A 16,629-nucleotide genomic window follows, 5' to 3' on the forward strand; every position below is an offset into this window, starting at 1 on the left:
TGCCAAACGCATCTCGCACTTCCCAATGGGAGTGAGTGGTACGCCTGCAGTGCCCACATGTCGCGAAGTGGGGCCCCAAGCTGAACCGGGATCACGCAGCCGTAACTGACTTCTGGAGCGGTTTGTGCCTTGTTGCCAAGGCAACCGATGTTTGAGATTGTCAAAGAAATGGCGCTCGCTCCAGCGCTAGAAAGCTCAGAGCCACGGCGGAGCATGTTTTTCCAACGCTGCCGCTCTCCACCACGCGTCGCCCCAAGCTGAACTGGTCACATGATTGAAGCGTTTTGTGCACGGGTTCTGTATCGGTTTAATATTTCTTTTTCACATGCCGCCGGCAGGAATTACCACCGCCACAAAATAAGAGCCGGCACCAGCGGGGCCACATCTGATACGGCGCTTTTTGGATAAACAGTGCACGGTGCATCAAGGGAAAGAGGAGGGTCGTGCGCTAGCGCACGACCCTCCTCGTGCGGCTGCGAATTCGCCGCCGATAAAAAGTCATGTGCCGCCAGCAACGTACACCGCGAAAGGGCAAGGCCAGGCCGCCGCATACATGCGGCCAGATTTTTCGTTTGCTTTTCCAGCCTTGAGGGATTCATGGTGTCAACAAAGCTTGCCCGTAGCAGACGACAGTCTGAGCAGCGCAATAGCGGAAGTACGTCACCGCTGCGGAGCGCAGCATCATGGGAGGCAAGGCTCGCGCACCGTCAACAGCGGAGAGTAAGTCGAAAGGAGGAGGAAACGCGGAGCGACGATAATGCGCGGTTTTTGATTTACGATTTCTCAGCTAATACTCATCGCTTTAACAAAATTCCTGCGGGAGGAGATTGCAAATACATTGCTTTATTTGGGTACATGTACATCCATGCATCGGCGGAAGGTATTTCAGGACCCCTTTAAGAAGCAAGGAGGATCGAACGTAGTGGAGTCCCCCTGCATCACCCCAGTGAGTCTCTAAAACAGCAAAAAAAAAAAAGAGAGAAGAAAGAAGAGAATGGAAAAGAAAAAAAACCCACTGACCTCGAGGGGGGATCGAACCCACAGCCCTCACAAAGTTCGTGGCCGAGGGGTCCCAATCCGCACCCGAAGAGGCAACGTTTTGACTTGTGAAAAATTCCATAGGGGTCGTAAGGAGCTCGGGACGGCGTCAAACGGTCCGCGAGGAAGGGGTTGTCCTGACGGGGTATGTGAAACGGCTCAGAGAGAACCCGGTTTGCCAGGCCGGAGGAGGAAGGAGTAAGAATTTAAGTCCAGATGCAATACAAGACACACCAAGCCGTCCGACAGCCCTGAGAAGAGGCAAGTCGAAAGACGTTTTATTTTGCACACTAAGGGAATTAGATAAGCTACATGGTCCCCCCTATGGCGCTCACGTGGTCCGGAGCTCCGCGTGTAGAAGAACCTGAGGAGCTGCAAAGCAGTCCCTCCAGTAATGGCTGTCGGTGGCGGCAGGGGGGCTCCTCCGAAGACCTTAGCCCAGCACACGTTGAACGGGAGGCATGTCCGCTTGAGGAAGAGCCCGGGCAACCGCTGAGCAGTCCCTTAAGTACACCGAGCCGAAACCGCCAGGCCAATGGGAGGGCTGCACGTGACGCATCCAAGGCGTCGCCGAGACCAGAAGAGGAGCCTAAAACCAGTACTGTAGAAGGGGGCGTAAAACCGCAACAAGCAGAGATGGCGCGAGAGGAGAGGAGCAAGGGAAAAAAAAAATGATAAGGAGAAAACCAGATAGAGGAAAAGAGAGAAGACAAAGAAATCCCGTGTTTGCAATCGCAGGGAACCGTAACGTAATGGGGCCAGATTAAAAAGGTACAAAATAAATAAAAAAAAGTATGGGGTAAAAAAAGCGTTTTTGAGAGGGAGAGGAAAAAAAAAATAACTTGACCTAACATGCATTGGAGCACCCGGATGTTCGGGCTCGGAGAGTCGGAAAAGAAATCTAAAAGGAACAGAATTAAACAGCACTAGCGCTCCAATTTAAGCAAAAGTGAAACTGAAATAACAGAACCGCTGCAAGGGAGAACGGAAAGAAGTAGGCACTAAGGGTAGGTGGAAAGACTATTGCATTTAAACCAATCATGTGAAGAACTGCAGCGGTCACCGAAACGCAGCGGCAGTCAGGAAGAATTGGGGTTATGGTTGAAGACGGTAGCATTGAAAGAGGCAAAAACGGACCGAGGCCCTGCCAGGGCTTGTCGCGCCAACAGGACCCCAGTTTGGTAAGGACTGGGGTCCAAGAAATCGAAAACCAGCACAGAAAACCCCGGCAAGCCAAGCCCGAGCCCCTAAGCTCGCGGTCGCCACTGCACGACACTAAAAACTTAAGCAGAGGGAAGGGAACATGAGAAAACAAAAGGGGCAAAAATTAAACTAATGGGAAACTAAAACTGACTGAAGTTAAGTAAAATGTAACGAAACGAGCTTAAAATAACATAAAACCTGGGAAATAAGTTAATAAGAGGCGAAATTAATGAAAACAATGACTAGGAATTTGAACCTCCCGCCCTGAAGCCGGCGCTGCGTATACCTCGCAGCTAAGGTTGCGCGAGTTCTGTGTGCAGCCACTGGCGTAATTGTTTAGTGACCAGGTGTATGTTAGTCCTGTGGTAGTTGAGGGTCCTCCGCTGACTTAGATCTCAGAGATCTCAGGCAAAATTGCCTGAAATCAAATGAATTAATGCTTACAACGCGAACAATTAGATGAAGGACGAAGAGAGTGGCACACGGACAAGCGCTGACTTTCAACTGAAGATGTATTTCGGAAAACACACAATATATAAGTATCCACACATTTTCCGGGTTGCGCGAAAAGACCCGGGAATCAGCAGGCACTGCACATAATGAGATAACCACAGTATCTATACAAAAACAGAAAACAAGGAGGGCATAATTTAGCACGCCGAAAGCACCGCTGCGGAGAACAGATAACCCAGTTCTTTCTCTGAAAGACTGAGGGACAGTGTACTGCTGCGTGCATCGCCAAGACATGCCATTTAGGTGGCTTCTACGATCTCTCTTGTTAATTGATTGTTGCTCCTAAAAATGATTGCACACTCATTGTACAGAGGGGCACAGTACTTACGAAGGCCACAACTCTTGCAATGTGCACTCAGGTGTACGGTGTGGGCACTCTGAACGTTCCTAAGGTGTTCACGTAGGTGGACGTTGCGGCACTTTGAAATCTGGCCGACGTACTTTTTTCCGCAGGAGAGTGGAATGACGTAGACGACGACGTCAACGCAAGGCACAAACTTATTTTTATGTTTAATCTGGCAGCCTTTCTTCCTTGCGTTGGCAGGAGGTGTTTCTTTGCAACGCTTTAACAGTTTCTGGGGCACAGAAAAAACTACGTTTACTTGGGAACATGCCCCTATTTGCTTAAAAGCCTGTTTGACACCAGGTGAGTGTAAGGAACCACTGCCACCTTTCAAATCAAATGTAATTTTAACAGGACGTGAAAACACATTAACAGGCTTACTGTGCCAAATTTTAAGATGATCCGGGCTTACCCTCATTCGGCAGGCCTGAAAATATTCAACTCCAAGCAAAGCAGGCCCCGTCTTGTTTCTTCATCTTCCTCCCAAAACTGGAATGAATGAAAAATGTCAGCAGTGCTGAACTGCACACAACTGAGGTGCTTTCTTGGCCCTTTAAAAAATTGTGCAGCATTGTCTGTCGCATTTTTTCACAACCAATGAGCCCAAGACATTTCTCTTAACTTGCAGTGCCATGTGGCTTTCTTGATCATCACTTGAATGTGTGTACTATACTTCCTCACCAATTTAAACACGGCTACCTACAGCCAGGTAAATGTTGGCTCTGGCTGCTTCTCCCACTGCTGCTCCCCCCTGCCTCGTCAACTTCATCGCCACTGTTGGATGAATCAGTGCACTTAGCCACATTCTATTCAATGGATAGGACCTCACATGTGACAGCGGCGTTTTGTGAAGTGACTTGAGGCGTGCGTCAACAAAGTGCAGAACAAAGGAGCAAATGCCAGCATGCGTAAGCAGCGCAAGTGGTGCAACCACTCACAAACTTGATGAGGATTAGTGAAACCTGCCCAGACGCCTTCTGCCATTTTTTGCTGTCGCTGTGCATGCCACCACAGTATGCGGCTAATTTCGTGATCAAGCCAGTCCAATCTGTATGGAAAGCCAAAATGGCTGCTGGTGCTCGTTGCTCATGCTGTTGCGGGGTGCCGATTATATTGACGTAGCACGCGGGAACATTTTCGTGACTATGATGTGACATCGAGGTTGTTAATGCATGGGATCCTACGGGGCCCGGGGGGTGATGCTGGGACTGACCCACAACAACTCGGCAGCCAGGAAAACGCAGCACTCGGGAACATAACAGCAGTGTTCTACTGTAATGGAAATAATGTAGCATTTAAAAGGCCTACCTTGACACATTTGATCTAAAAGGATAACAAAAATGGAGCTTGTCAGATCTGCACGGAAATATGTCTCTACCTTTATTGCACGTAGTAAGTACAAATGCATATTCCAGCCCACAAAGATGCAAGCGCTTGTGTGCATAACACTTCACTTCAGACGTTTCCTTATAAACTCGTGTTCTTGCTCTTACGTACTTTCTTGTGAATTCGTGTGCCTTGGTGGTACCTCACACCTATCAGTTCAATAAGAACATTATTGTTATTGCAAGTAAAGAACTGGGCCATCCAGTATGACGTCTACATAGAATTGTATGACACAGCCCACACCTATGGCTGCATATCATCCAAGTACCATCATACACAACAATTATGTTGCCTATATGCCATTAACAGCCACCTCCATTTGTCTCTAGACTGCCTTCACAGTGCCAACAGCATGTCTGGAGATGCTGTGTGCAGCTTCCTCTGCTGTGGGTTTGAATGACAAAGTGACCCTGGTCTGTCTTGTGGTGCAATTCCTTGTGGGAAACACTTATTGTTGACCAAAAGTCACTCACAGCAGTATTGTACTATTTTGTGGAAGTTTCGCCTGTCGTCTGCACTTAAGGGCTCCGCGTACGGAGGAACCGAGTCTGTCTCGGTGGCGGTGGCAATCGTCCGGACTGTAAGACCTCGGGCGGTCGCATGTGCCTTTTCATTCCCGATGAGGCCCCGATGAGCTGGTTACCGCACTAATGTTGCCTGTTCGATTGGTGCCTTGGCGTTCGCAAGGATCCTTCATGCGACATTGGAGATCCTCCCTCGATCGAAGTTTCTGATGGTGGACTTCGAGTCGCTCACTATCGTTTTCGTTCCTGATTGAGTCATCGCCAGAGCGATGGCTGACTCTTCTGCCTCTGTTACGTCTTTACTCAGTACCGTGCAGCAGTACCGTACACCCCTGCCCCTGTCCTCCATGACCGCCACTGCCGCAAAAGCTCTTTTCGTCTGATATTCCGCTGCGCCTGTGCACAGGACGTCAGTCCTGCCACCATATCTAATTTGCAGGGCTCTGACTCTACTTTTACGTCTAGCCTCATGATGTGTCGGGCTCATGTTTCTTGGTAGGGGGACACCGTAAGTTTTTCCCTGAGCTGCTTGGGTAGCCTTATACTGTCTTTGACTATTTCTCCTGTCTCATATCCCAGATGCTTTAATATTCCCCGACCCGTCTTGCTGCTCAGGAGCCGTTGTTGTTGCGATGCATTTGCCGCCTCAGTGAGTTCGTCGAGAGTACTAGATACACCCATACTAAGTATCTTGGCCGTCGAGGTGTTTGGGGGAAGACCTAGCGCACATTTGCTGCCGTTTCTAATTATGATGTCAAGCTTACTTTTTTCTGCTTTGGTTAGCTTCATGAAGGGCGCTATGAAGAGTATCCTGCTAATGCCAGAGGCTTGAAAGAGCTTGAGCAGATTAGTCTCTTTCATCTCCCCATGCTTGGTGGATATGTGCTGCGAATTTTCTTCAAACATTCTGCAAATTTGCGCGACGGTGTTGTCTAGTTTGTGGATGGTCTCAGTATTTCTACTGGAGTCCTGAATGTATAGCCCGAGGACTCTGATTTATTTATTTATTTATTTATTAATACTGCGATCTTTGTTCAAGATATTAGCAGGGTGGGAGAAACATAATTTACAGGAGTAACTTTCGCGGCAAAACACACACACAAACATACACAAAAATATACAGAAAACAGAAGAAGATGCATCATGTGAGCAGGCGCGACTCGAAAGCAGATAGTGATTTTTCGGTTACCGCATTGTTAGAGAGGTTGTTCCAATCGACAATGGTTCTTGTGAAGTATGAGTATTTGAAGCAGTTGTTGCGTGGATTGAGTGGTGTGACTGTTAGCGTGTGTCAGCGTCTTGTATCGTAACCAGTTGAAAAGTGAAAGATGTTGGAGGTGTCAATAGCACACTGTCCAGTAACTATTTGATTTAAAAATTTCAGGCGTAGGATTCGATTCCTCTCAGATACTGTGGGCAGGTTGCTCTTATGGAGAAATGCAGTTATCGATGTGCGCTTGTAAGAATTGTATATAAACCGTACCGCCTTCTTTTGAATGTTTTCTAGTTTTTTAATATTGGTTTGAGTGTATGGATCCCAAATAATTACCGCATACTCTAGCATGGGACGAATAATTGTGTTGTAAGCTAAGAGGCGTACAGAGGGGGTTGAAAATTTTAAGGCACGTCTTAAAAAGAAGGGTTTTCGAGGAGCATTAGCCGAGACAGTATCGATATGCTTATTCCAGTTAAAATTGTTCGAAATCCACAAGCCCAGGTACTTATATTGGTTCACTTCTGTCGGTCTAATCTTGTCCCTTGTGGGTATAGGCTTGCCGCCGGCCTTCAGTCATATGTCGCAGTCATTTCTGCCCATCCTCCTGTTCTTTTGGGGGTTGAGGAAAAGCGCCTCGGATTTTTTGGCAAAACATTTGTGTCCTAGCGGCTCTAAGTAGCCTTTGAACTTGTCTATGGTATTCTGAAGAACGTTCTCGATATGTCCATCGCTGCCACTATTTACCCACAGCGTGAGATCGTCTGCATACATGGTGTATCTTAGACCTTCTATCCTGTCAAGTCTTTCCAGGAGTCCTATCATAATAGCCACATTAAAGAGGGGGGGGGATAGTACCGAACCTTGTGACGTTCCCGTGTTGCCTAGTTTGATGTTTTCGAGGGTCATACCTCCCAGTTCTATGTTTGCCGTACGATCTAAGAGAAAATTTCGCATGTAGTTGTACGTTTTTGCGCCTTCGTTTAACTTACTCAAGTTGTGCAGGCTGGCTGCAGTGGGTCTGACATTGTCGAAGGCTTTGGCGACGTTAAGACTGACGATGGCTCTAGTATCTTTACTCGCGTAGTTTGTTGTCTTCTCTGATCTGGATCATTACGTCGCAAACATCAGCTGTAATAAGGGCCATTTTTTTTTTTTGAGGGGAAAGGTGGCAACCCTATCTGGTGCTAAATCTCAAGCCAAAGCCAAGGCCTGATTTGAGCAGCTCCTGCTCAATGCCTGCTGCATATACATAGTATGTACAGCAGTGGTGAAAGTGGACACCCCTGCCCCAGAGTCCCTCGGCCACTTGGATCCATGCAGATTGCACGCCACCAAGCTTCACCACAACCGAATTTCTCTCGTACAGGTGTTGTATGGTGTCCAGTAGGGCCCCAGGGAGACCCAGCAGAGCCAGTTGCTTGAAGAGAAGGGCATGAGATACAGAGTTATATGCCCTCTTTACGTACAGGAAGCAGCACAACAGGGGGCAGCCTTCCTTTCTGGCTATCTCTGCACACTGCGTAAGCATAAACAGGTTGTCATCCAGTCTGCGACCCCGTCGAAATCCATTCTGCAGTTCTGTTAGGAGGTTGTGTGCCTCAGCCCAGCCTCTGAGAGAGTTCTTAAGAATGCTCGCAAACACGGTACACAATGCTTGTGATGGTGAGTGGCCGGTGGCCACCCAGGTGTGCAGCATTACCACCCTGCTTAGGTACAAGGGTGATCCTGCCCAATCACCAGCCCTCATGGATTGTAGCTCCCTTTATGATGCCTGTAAACAGGTCCGCCAACTGTTCTCTTGCATTGGGACCTAGACTCTTTAGCAGCCGGGCTGACAGACTGTCTAGGCCCATGGCTGTGCAGTCCCTCAAGCGTGCTAGGGCTTGGTCCACTCCCAGCCTCGAGAAGGCATAATGTGGGCTCTTCTCCTTGTCCTTGATAGAGTTAGTGACATGTTAAACGTCCTCCCCCGCTCACCACAAAGGTCAGCAGGAGGATCCGAGTCACCGAATACCTGTGTGAAGTGTTGGGTGAGGTGCGCCTTTAGGTCTAGAATAGGGTGTCCAGAAATCCCATCCGTAAGCTGGCTCGGAGGGGGTGCTGCCCAACAACGAGACTTATCACCAGAACCTCTGGGCAGTGGACTTCTTGTCTAAGTGTAGGAACTGAAAGAGGCACGTGCTATGTTCAGCCAACTTTGCCTGGATTAGTGCCTGCACCTTATCCTTCAGCTCAATGTATTGAGCCCACCGAAGTGAGACCGCCTTGGCACTCCCTTTCTTGAGTGCCCGCCTGTGCTCACGGTTTGCTCTGCAGTGCTCTTTCCATGCCGTTTTAACCTCATTGTCCACCATTCTTTTTTCCTGGCCTCTGCTGCACCATGTGATGCTCAGTGACCTCCCGTAGGGCTCTTACGAAGTCCTCGTATGATGTTGCGGCATGCCTACTTGGGCTGACCTCAAAGTCTTCACAAGTTCACATACCTTCTCCACTGCAGTGCTAGGCAGGTACTTGCCGATAGCCCTCTTCTGCTGCAATTTCCTTTTAAACCCTGCCGTCCCAAACTGCAAGCACAAGCGGTTGTGGTCACTTCCCACACTTCACAGGCCCTCTTCATCCACTGTGCACACACTACAGGCATCGGCAAGACCGTGGGAGATCAGCGCATAGTCTATGGTGATGACGCTTTCCCGAGCACACCACGTGAACTGGCCCACGCACCGCTGGTCGACGTTCAGAATGTAAGCATTCTGTAAGCTGCAGGTCCTCAGCCAACTGCAGCACCAGCATACCGTTGAAGTCCGTGTGGCCGTCCAAATCACTAAGGTGCCCATTGAAGTCGCCCAGGATGATCAGTTCCCTGTGGTTTGCCCACTGGCGTGCGTCCTTGCGAACACAGTCCAGTAGCTGCACATTCTCTTTCCTGTACTTATAGTTCACCGCCAGGTAAACCACACATACTGCCACTAGTCTACCCATCAAATCGCCGCATATCCACAGGTGGTCACTGCACTCCACATCTTGGCGTTGCCACTGCAGGTTCCACCTCCACAGGAAGCCCACTCCTCCACCCTTGCACCCCTGCCTGGCTCTGTTGCAGCTCGCCCAACACCAGTCAGAGTGCGCAAGTGGCTCCTCCAGGTCCCGAAGGGGCGTCTGAGCCACCGCAAACAGGGAGGTCTTGTCTTCCTGCAGTGTTCGGTACAACTCGGTCCATTTGAGCTTACGGTGACCACTGTTTTAGCGCCATTTTAGTGCTGTTAGAAGAATGAGGAATCCCACCTTGATCTCTTCCTGCTCATGTTGATGGCTGTGCGGCCAGCCTACCCCATGCCCTCTGACCCCATTCTCGACTGAGGTGCTGCTGGACGAAGTCTCCCACCATGTGGAAGAGACGCAGGTCCGCAAGCATCTGCTGCGGTGGTTGGATGCCCCGGGAAAAAGGTGGCCATCGGTTTGTCATAGGTGAGGATTGCCAAAAGGATTGCCATCGGTGGTAACCCAGTCCGAAAGTTTGGTTCCGGTGGGTGTTGGCCCGGGGCCAGTATTACTGGTGCCGGGGGATGAGTCCTCCCGTTTCTTATTCCCAGCTGGGACCATGGCAGTGCTCCCTGTCGCTGGTGCCCTGGGATGTTGTGGACCCCACCCCCGGTCTCTTGCTGTGTTTCCTTCAACTCTACAGGGCTTGCTGCATGGCTCCTCACTTCTTCTGGGACCTGTTTCCACCCCATGTGCCGTTGCACCTTCCATGAGAAAATCCTTCTGGGACCTCCAGAAGATTCGTGGGGATGTCCTGTGCCATGCGGGTGACTTTTTCCTCCTGTCCCTGCCTCTGCAACTGTCCTTCGGTACCCCTAAAAAAAGTGCTCACAACCTGGGCTACCAATTGGTAGCCCGCCAATGTGCGGGCAGTCTCTGCAAGGAAGTGAATGCCATCCCGAGCTATTCGTCCTTCCCCCTGAGTGCAGGCTGACAGGTCCAGGTCCAGTTTCCTGAAGAGAGAATTCAGCAGCACGGTTTGCATTTGTGTTTCCTTTCTCCGTGTTGCGATCTCCGACAGCGAGCAGATGATGAGGCATGGTGTGTGTGGCACCAGAGTCTTTCTAATGGCCTCCACTATGGTCTCTGGCTGTGCACCCTCCAGCACATCAGTAGGCCCCATGTGCAGAATCACGAACTGCAATTTCTTGTCAGGGGTCTTCCTTGTATCAGCTGCAGAATGCCTTGATGTCCTCCGCTTGGGCCCGTAGGACACGGCACTAGTGGACACTTTGCTTACCGCTTCCCCCCAGCTGGCACTGTAGAGCGTGGGTGATTTGAGAAGCATTTGTATCCCCCACAATGAGGACTTCCTATGCAGCCTCTTTGCGGTTGGTATCCTTCACGTTACGGTCATTCAGCGTGACTGAGGACTGAACATATGGTGCCAGCTGTCAGGATTTAGTGAAAGCAAGGCTTCTCCTTGCAGCAAGAGAAATTTGAAGGCACGAATTTTGAACCATGGTGAGCTGCAGCCTTTGAAACAGTGGTACCCATTTTGCTACCTGGGGACTGAGGAAGTTATTGCATGCTTTGCACAACACAGACAGAGTATCTGGCCAAATCGCTTTCACACCAGCAACACACTCGGTATTATTGACCACGGCTTAACCCAAATGCAGTCTGGAAGGAGAAACCATAAGTTTCATGTAATTCGACACCAAATAATGCATCTTACCTATAAAGGCAAAACAAGCAGTGTGTAGACCATGTTAACTCCTCAGTCGGGCTGCTGTCTGGTCCAGTCAGCTCAGGGCCAGATTAAGGAAAATAGGGGCCCTGGGCTACTGTGCTAGTATCGGCCCTCGACGCCCCCCACCCCTCCCCCCTACGTCCCCTACGCCCTTTTTTACCCGAAATAAATCTCTCTCTCTCTCTCTCTCTCTCTCTCTCTCTCTCTCTCTCTCTCTCTCTCTCTCTCTCTCTCTCTCTCTCTCTCTCTCTCTCTCTCTCTCTCTCTCTCTCTCTCTCTCTCTCTCTCTCTCTCTCTCTCTCTCTCTCAAAGCCTCCGTCCCCACCCTCCTCCGCTCCACTACTAAAATATACCATTTTGTTTTATTTTAGCTGAAAACAGTTTTTTTATTTTAAAAAATTATTTCAGTTAAAAAGAACAAAGTACGATTGATGGGATTCATGCGATAGTAATGCGTCAGGTCTGTTTTTGCAGCACACAACACAAACGCAGCCACTAACATGACCGTCGGAACACGCGATACGTGTCCGTTCCATGGCCGTAAACCATAGAACGGCCATTGGTACAGTTTGGTCCGGCTCAGGAAAAAAAAAAAAAGAGAAACACCCAGTGAAAACACCAACAGCTATGTTTACTATGTGCATTCGCTTTATCTAGATATGTTTTCTTAAGCGCTTGGTTTTATTTGGACTACTAAATCTATAATCTTCTGAGGAGACATGCTGTTGTATCAAGAACAGTGCTTATTGGGATTCAACTGAAGCATCACAGTGCGGAAATTGTTATACATGTTATGCAATAAGTACATATTAGATTCAGTATATATTTGTTTTAAGGGCTTGCAAGCCCAATAAAGTGGACAATATACCTACTTCAGATTAAAATGACAAACTTTAATTATAAAGCATATCTTTGGTGACGGCTCAGTTAACAAAAGGAAGAAAAGAGGACACCAAATACATGTGGTCCGAACGAACGCCATTTGTAAACGATTTGAGAGAAGAAAACATACTACTATGGATAATTAAAAGCGGGAGTCACATTGCAAGAACAACAAACAAAGATCAACAATGAAGACGTACACTTTTTTGGATTACAGCTCAATGTTTACTCATGCAGGTAGGGAGAAGAAACATGAAAAAATCTCACGGGCACTCATGTATAGCGCAAACAGTGCTCTTTTAAGACAGCATCTTTCGGGCCTTCGCCTTGGCAAAATCCCATGTAGTTTGCTCGAAAGATAGCTCCCTTACAAGGTCACTTTCAATGGACATGATAGCAAGCGAGTTCAACTTGTCGTCCAGACGGTTCGAACAAAGGCGTTTTTTTATCAGTGACAACTTGGAAAACGATCGCTCGCTCTCACAGTTCGCCACGGGTATGCTTAGGTACATTCTTAATGCAGTGTAAAGATTCGGGAACATGTTAATAAGTTGTCTTTTGTGTAGCAACTTTGTTATACCCAGGGCACTCGTGTCTTGGCACACAGAGCTTTGCAGAAAGTTTTCAAACTGAATGATTTCAGCTGGAAATGCTGGCTCCAAATCATTTTTGTAGGTCTCCACCAATCTCTCCACCTGCTGTGCAAGAGAGATCATGGTTCCATTTTCCGTCAGCAGTTTTAAGAATCTGAACTTTTTGCAAAGATCAGCGTAGGCAGCCTTTCACACTCGCAGAGCAAAGCCTAGACATTCAAGTACTACATTATAGGTCTCTACAAGAAACTTCTTTCTACCTTGCAGCGTACTATCGCTTTTCCCGTCCGGGTACTTACTCAAAGCGATGCGCTTTCCCTCATCCTGATAACCCTGATTAGTACTCAGCATGCGTACTCTCACCTCGAAGGTATCACGAAGAGGTCGCAATGAATCAACAAAGCCTTCCAGAGAGCTCAGAAGATCTAGAGCAGTTGAAACGTCTAAGCCTGGTTTCTGAAATGCTACGCTCATTTTGTCAAAATGATCAAAGATTTCACTCCAGAAAATCACCATGACTGCCGTCTCCAGTGTTGACATTTTCTTAAGGAGCAAGCACGCTTTGTTCCTAGTGAGGCTGTTTTCTTCCTCATTCTTCGCGATGCCTTCAAGGCAACGCAAAATTGCACTGAAATTTTTCATAATTTCCTTACATGATTCAGCATGTCTTGACCACCTGGTTTGAGAAAGACTTTTGAGTACGAGGTGTTCCCCAGAGGAATCCATGCTGTCCAGAAGACATTTCCACCGCTTGAGGGAGGCAACAAAGAACACGCACACAGTCTGAGTGACACTCAAGAATTTGATGGCCTCAAGGCAACTGTCAACGCTACACGCGCCAACTAAGTTAAATGAGTGACCAGCGCACGGGACGTATATACTGCCAAATTGTTGAGCTGCTTGATTTGCGCTTGCAGTCCTTTGTATTTGCCTGACATGTTACTTGCATTGTCATACGCTTGCCCCCTACAGTTGCCAATTGAGATGCCATTCGTTGTCTGTAGGGACATCACGGTATCAAAAAGGTATAAGCCAGTGTGGGATTCAATGGGAACAAACCCGAGAAAGTGGTCGTGCACTTCGCATTTAAACAGTATTGCAAAACCACTGACACCTGATCAAAGTGTGTAAGATCTAGAGTCTTATTAACAATTAGAGACAGTACTTTGCCCTTTTTACTTCGTCAGTGAGGCTGTCCTTGACAGCCTTGGCCATGAGCTCGATGAATTGGTCACAAATTGTTTTGGACAAGTATGATGGGTGGCCTTTCCCCTTGTTCCCATAGCGTTTGATGTGCTCCTCCAGGAAGAGATCAAACTGGGCAATGGCTTCAAGCCCTTTCACATAATTGCCATTTCTCGGGGAGCCAAAAACCTCCTCGCTGCCCCTAAACGATAGGCCGCGCTCAGCTAGAAGCGTAATCACGACGACTACGCGCTTCATCACCTCTGTCCTGTAAGTAGACTGAGTGACCAGGGGCTTAACCAGCTCCTTGTTAATTGTGCTGCTCAAGTTAGAGCGGTTTAGCCATGCTGCCACGCTGTTTTGGTGTTCGACATTGTTTTCATGTGCGGAAACCTTTTCTTCTCCTCTTTTCCAATCAGGCAATCCGTGTGTGGTAAAAGAATTCGGGTTGCTCGAAAACAGTTTGCACTTGAAACAGTAAACAGAGCCTTTGGACTTCGAATACATTAACCAATGTCGCTCGTATGCCTCCCCATTTACAACCTTTCCCGCAAAAAGATGAGGTGACATATAGCGTTCCTGAGTTTTGCATTGTCTTTCAGAAGACAGAAAACTTTCTCCCCGATTTTGAAAATGCAACAGCGCTGTCTCATTGCATTTGCCCCGAAAATTGTCAGTAATAATGTCCTGCCACTTAGCTGGGTCACTTTGCAGAATCTCGGATCCTACCTCTTGCTGCTGTGGGTTCTGTAGTTTGTCGCCACAAGACGCCAGCTGATCCGTCCTCTCGAGGCACGCGGGAAGATGACCCGCAGTCGAGCTACCGTGAAACAAGTCTGTGGGCTCTTTGAGCATCGTTTTCTGGAGCTCGTCATCAGCAGGCTGATTGGAGAGGTTTGGCGCCTGTTGATTAGAAGCAGTAGAAATCCGGCAGGGCAGAACGCACACGTGCACCTCCATGGCAGGGGTTGCACCAAGTGGCATGGATGTTGCTTGCGTAGGAACAGGACACGGCTTGCTTGACTTCAGTTGCTCACAGGTAAAAATGGATGAGGTTGCCGTCCTTTGCTTAGAACCCGGTGAACCACGGGGAGTGAAGTCTGGCTGCTCACCAGAAAATCGTTGGGACGGAGTCTATAAGTCCTCCACAGAAGCACTCTTGGTACTATCAGGATTTTGAAATGAACTCGCACTGCAGCAATGACACGACTTCACGGAAGCTGCACTCAACAGGTATTTTTTCATCTTTGGCAGCTTCTTCTCACACTTTTCTCTTTCTGTCTTTGCCTTTCACTTAGACACACAGGATTTTGAAATGAACTCGCACTGCAGCAATGACACGACTTCACGGAAGCTGCACTCAACAGGTATTTTTTCATCTTTGGCAGCTTCTTCTCACACTTTTCTCTTTCTATCTTTGCCTTTCACTTAGACACACCACTTTGATGCTTTCGAGCTGACATCTTCTCTTTTAGCTATTTCCTTTCGTTCACCCAGTTGGTGAAATGAGACTTGGATGGTGCGCCAACGCTAGGCCAGTTTCTTCTATCTGTTGGCATCGTAACGAGACGACAGCTCCGAAGTCATTTGGTTACACCAGAAGCAACGCTATTTCTACTGACTTTACATACTATGTACATGACGTTTCAAACACTGTCCAACATGAAGAAACAATACTGTCCTTTCCAATCGTAATGCGAGGTTTTCCCTCTGCCGTAAAGTCCGATGGGTCGATTTCAAGATGTCCAGCCCGGGTCCAATTGCACCAATCACCTTCTGCGCACCCGTGTCTCCCATAGTGTCTGTTGGTCTACTTTAACTACGCCTTTCATGCCATGCCTTCTCTTACGTAAGTGCCAGGGTTTGCAATGCCTGGCGCCAACGCATCGGGGGAATGCGACTCAGGGTCTAAGTTCGCGCCGTAAAAGTGAGCCGGCCTTATAATGAATGGCTTGCCAATAATGAATGCGTCGTCGCTGCCTTCAATTGTTTCTAGGAATGAATTCATGCCATGTTACTGGTGCCCCGGTGCCTGGGCCCTGGCAGTCCACTGGCAATGTCTATCGTACGTATCGTCCCTGCTTTGTTCCTCTTGCAGGCTGCCTTTTTCGGGTTTTCGGGCACAACTGATGCGCCGCCTTGGCTCTGGGCTTCTCGAATATCGAGCAGTGGCGCAGCCAGTGTAAACAACCGTCAGATTTGCCCACTCAACGCATCGGAAGCATGCCACTCACAGTGGCTGGCTGCCCGATGGAGTCTGTAATGCTGGTTGATTGATTGTAGGGTTTAATGCCCTGACTTAATGGAGGCGATAAGGTGCGCCGTAGTGGAGGGCTCGGGATTAATTTTGACCACCTGGGGATCTTTTACGTGCGCCGAAATCCCGTTCACATGGGCCCATCCCTTCAGAGGATTGCTGCGTAATTGGGAGCTACAACGGGAATGTGTGTGGTTCCTATGCACTGATTCTCGTACGGCGTGATAACTGACGAAAGACACGCGGAAGCGGAATTCTGCGAACACTGAGAAGCAGCACAGCCAAGACCGCTACAAGTCTTGCTTGCTTAGTTCGGCCCATTGAATTGTCAACTCGGCTGGCTGCGAGTTCTGACTCTGCTTTTTGTGCCGTTCCCTTTGCCGTCTACAGAGAAGAGACACATGAAACGACAGTCCCAAGCCCGCACGTAGTGGCCAACCCGTATATATTTTTTTACAGTGAACGCCCCGAGCACTAACGATCCCCGGAGGGTTCGAAACAAACAAACCAACAACACGAGACGCATGGCGCTTTTGGCAACCTGAACCCCCTGGCTTGGAAACAAGGGGCTGGCCGCGTTGAAGCTTCGGCGCACAAGCCGCCACGACCCCCCGCTGCTTTGTTGGGGTTGGCTGAGCGAAGTCAGGGCCCAGTTTCCTCGTTCTGCAATTCTCCCAGTCACGCGTGTCGCTCAATGTTCCATTATCTGAGGTTCCATATAGTAGGCCAGTTAATGTGGCCCCCTTCCCCTGCCCTT

General features: G+C 48.7%; 1 long non-coding RNA gene across 1 annotated transcript; it reads right to left on the reverse strand.

The window, feature by feature from the left end:
* Nucleotides 1-1,402: 1,402 nt before the first annotated feature.
* On the reverse strand, nucleotides 1,403-13,289 carry LOC144139873 (uncharacterized). The gene is made up of 3 exons (XR_013316306.1): nucleotides 13,084-13,289; nucleotides 3,510-3,586; nucleotides 1,403-1,639 (listed from the first exon to the last, which is right to left on the reverse strand). It is a non-coding gene; the product is annotated as an uncharacterized LOC144139873 (long non-coding RNA).
* Between the last annotated feature and the right edge of the window lie 3,340 nt (nucleotides 13,290-16,629).

Source organism: Haemaphysalis longicornis, unplaced genomic scaffold (assembly GCF_048455015.1).
Source record: "Haemaphysalis longicornis isolate Haplotype H1 unplaced genomic scaffold, Haemaphysalis longicornis Haplotype H1 scaffold_1, whole genome shotgun sequence".
NCBI classification, from domain to species: domain Eukaryota; kingdom Metazoa; phylum Arthropoda; class Arachnida; order Ixodida; family Ixodidae; genus Haemaphysalis; species Haemaphysalis longicornis.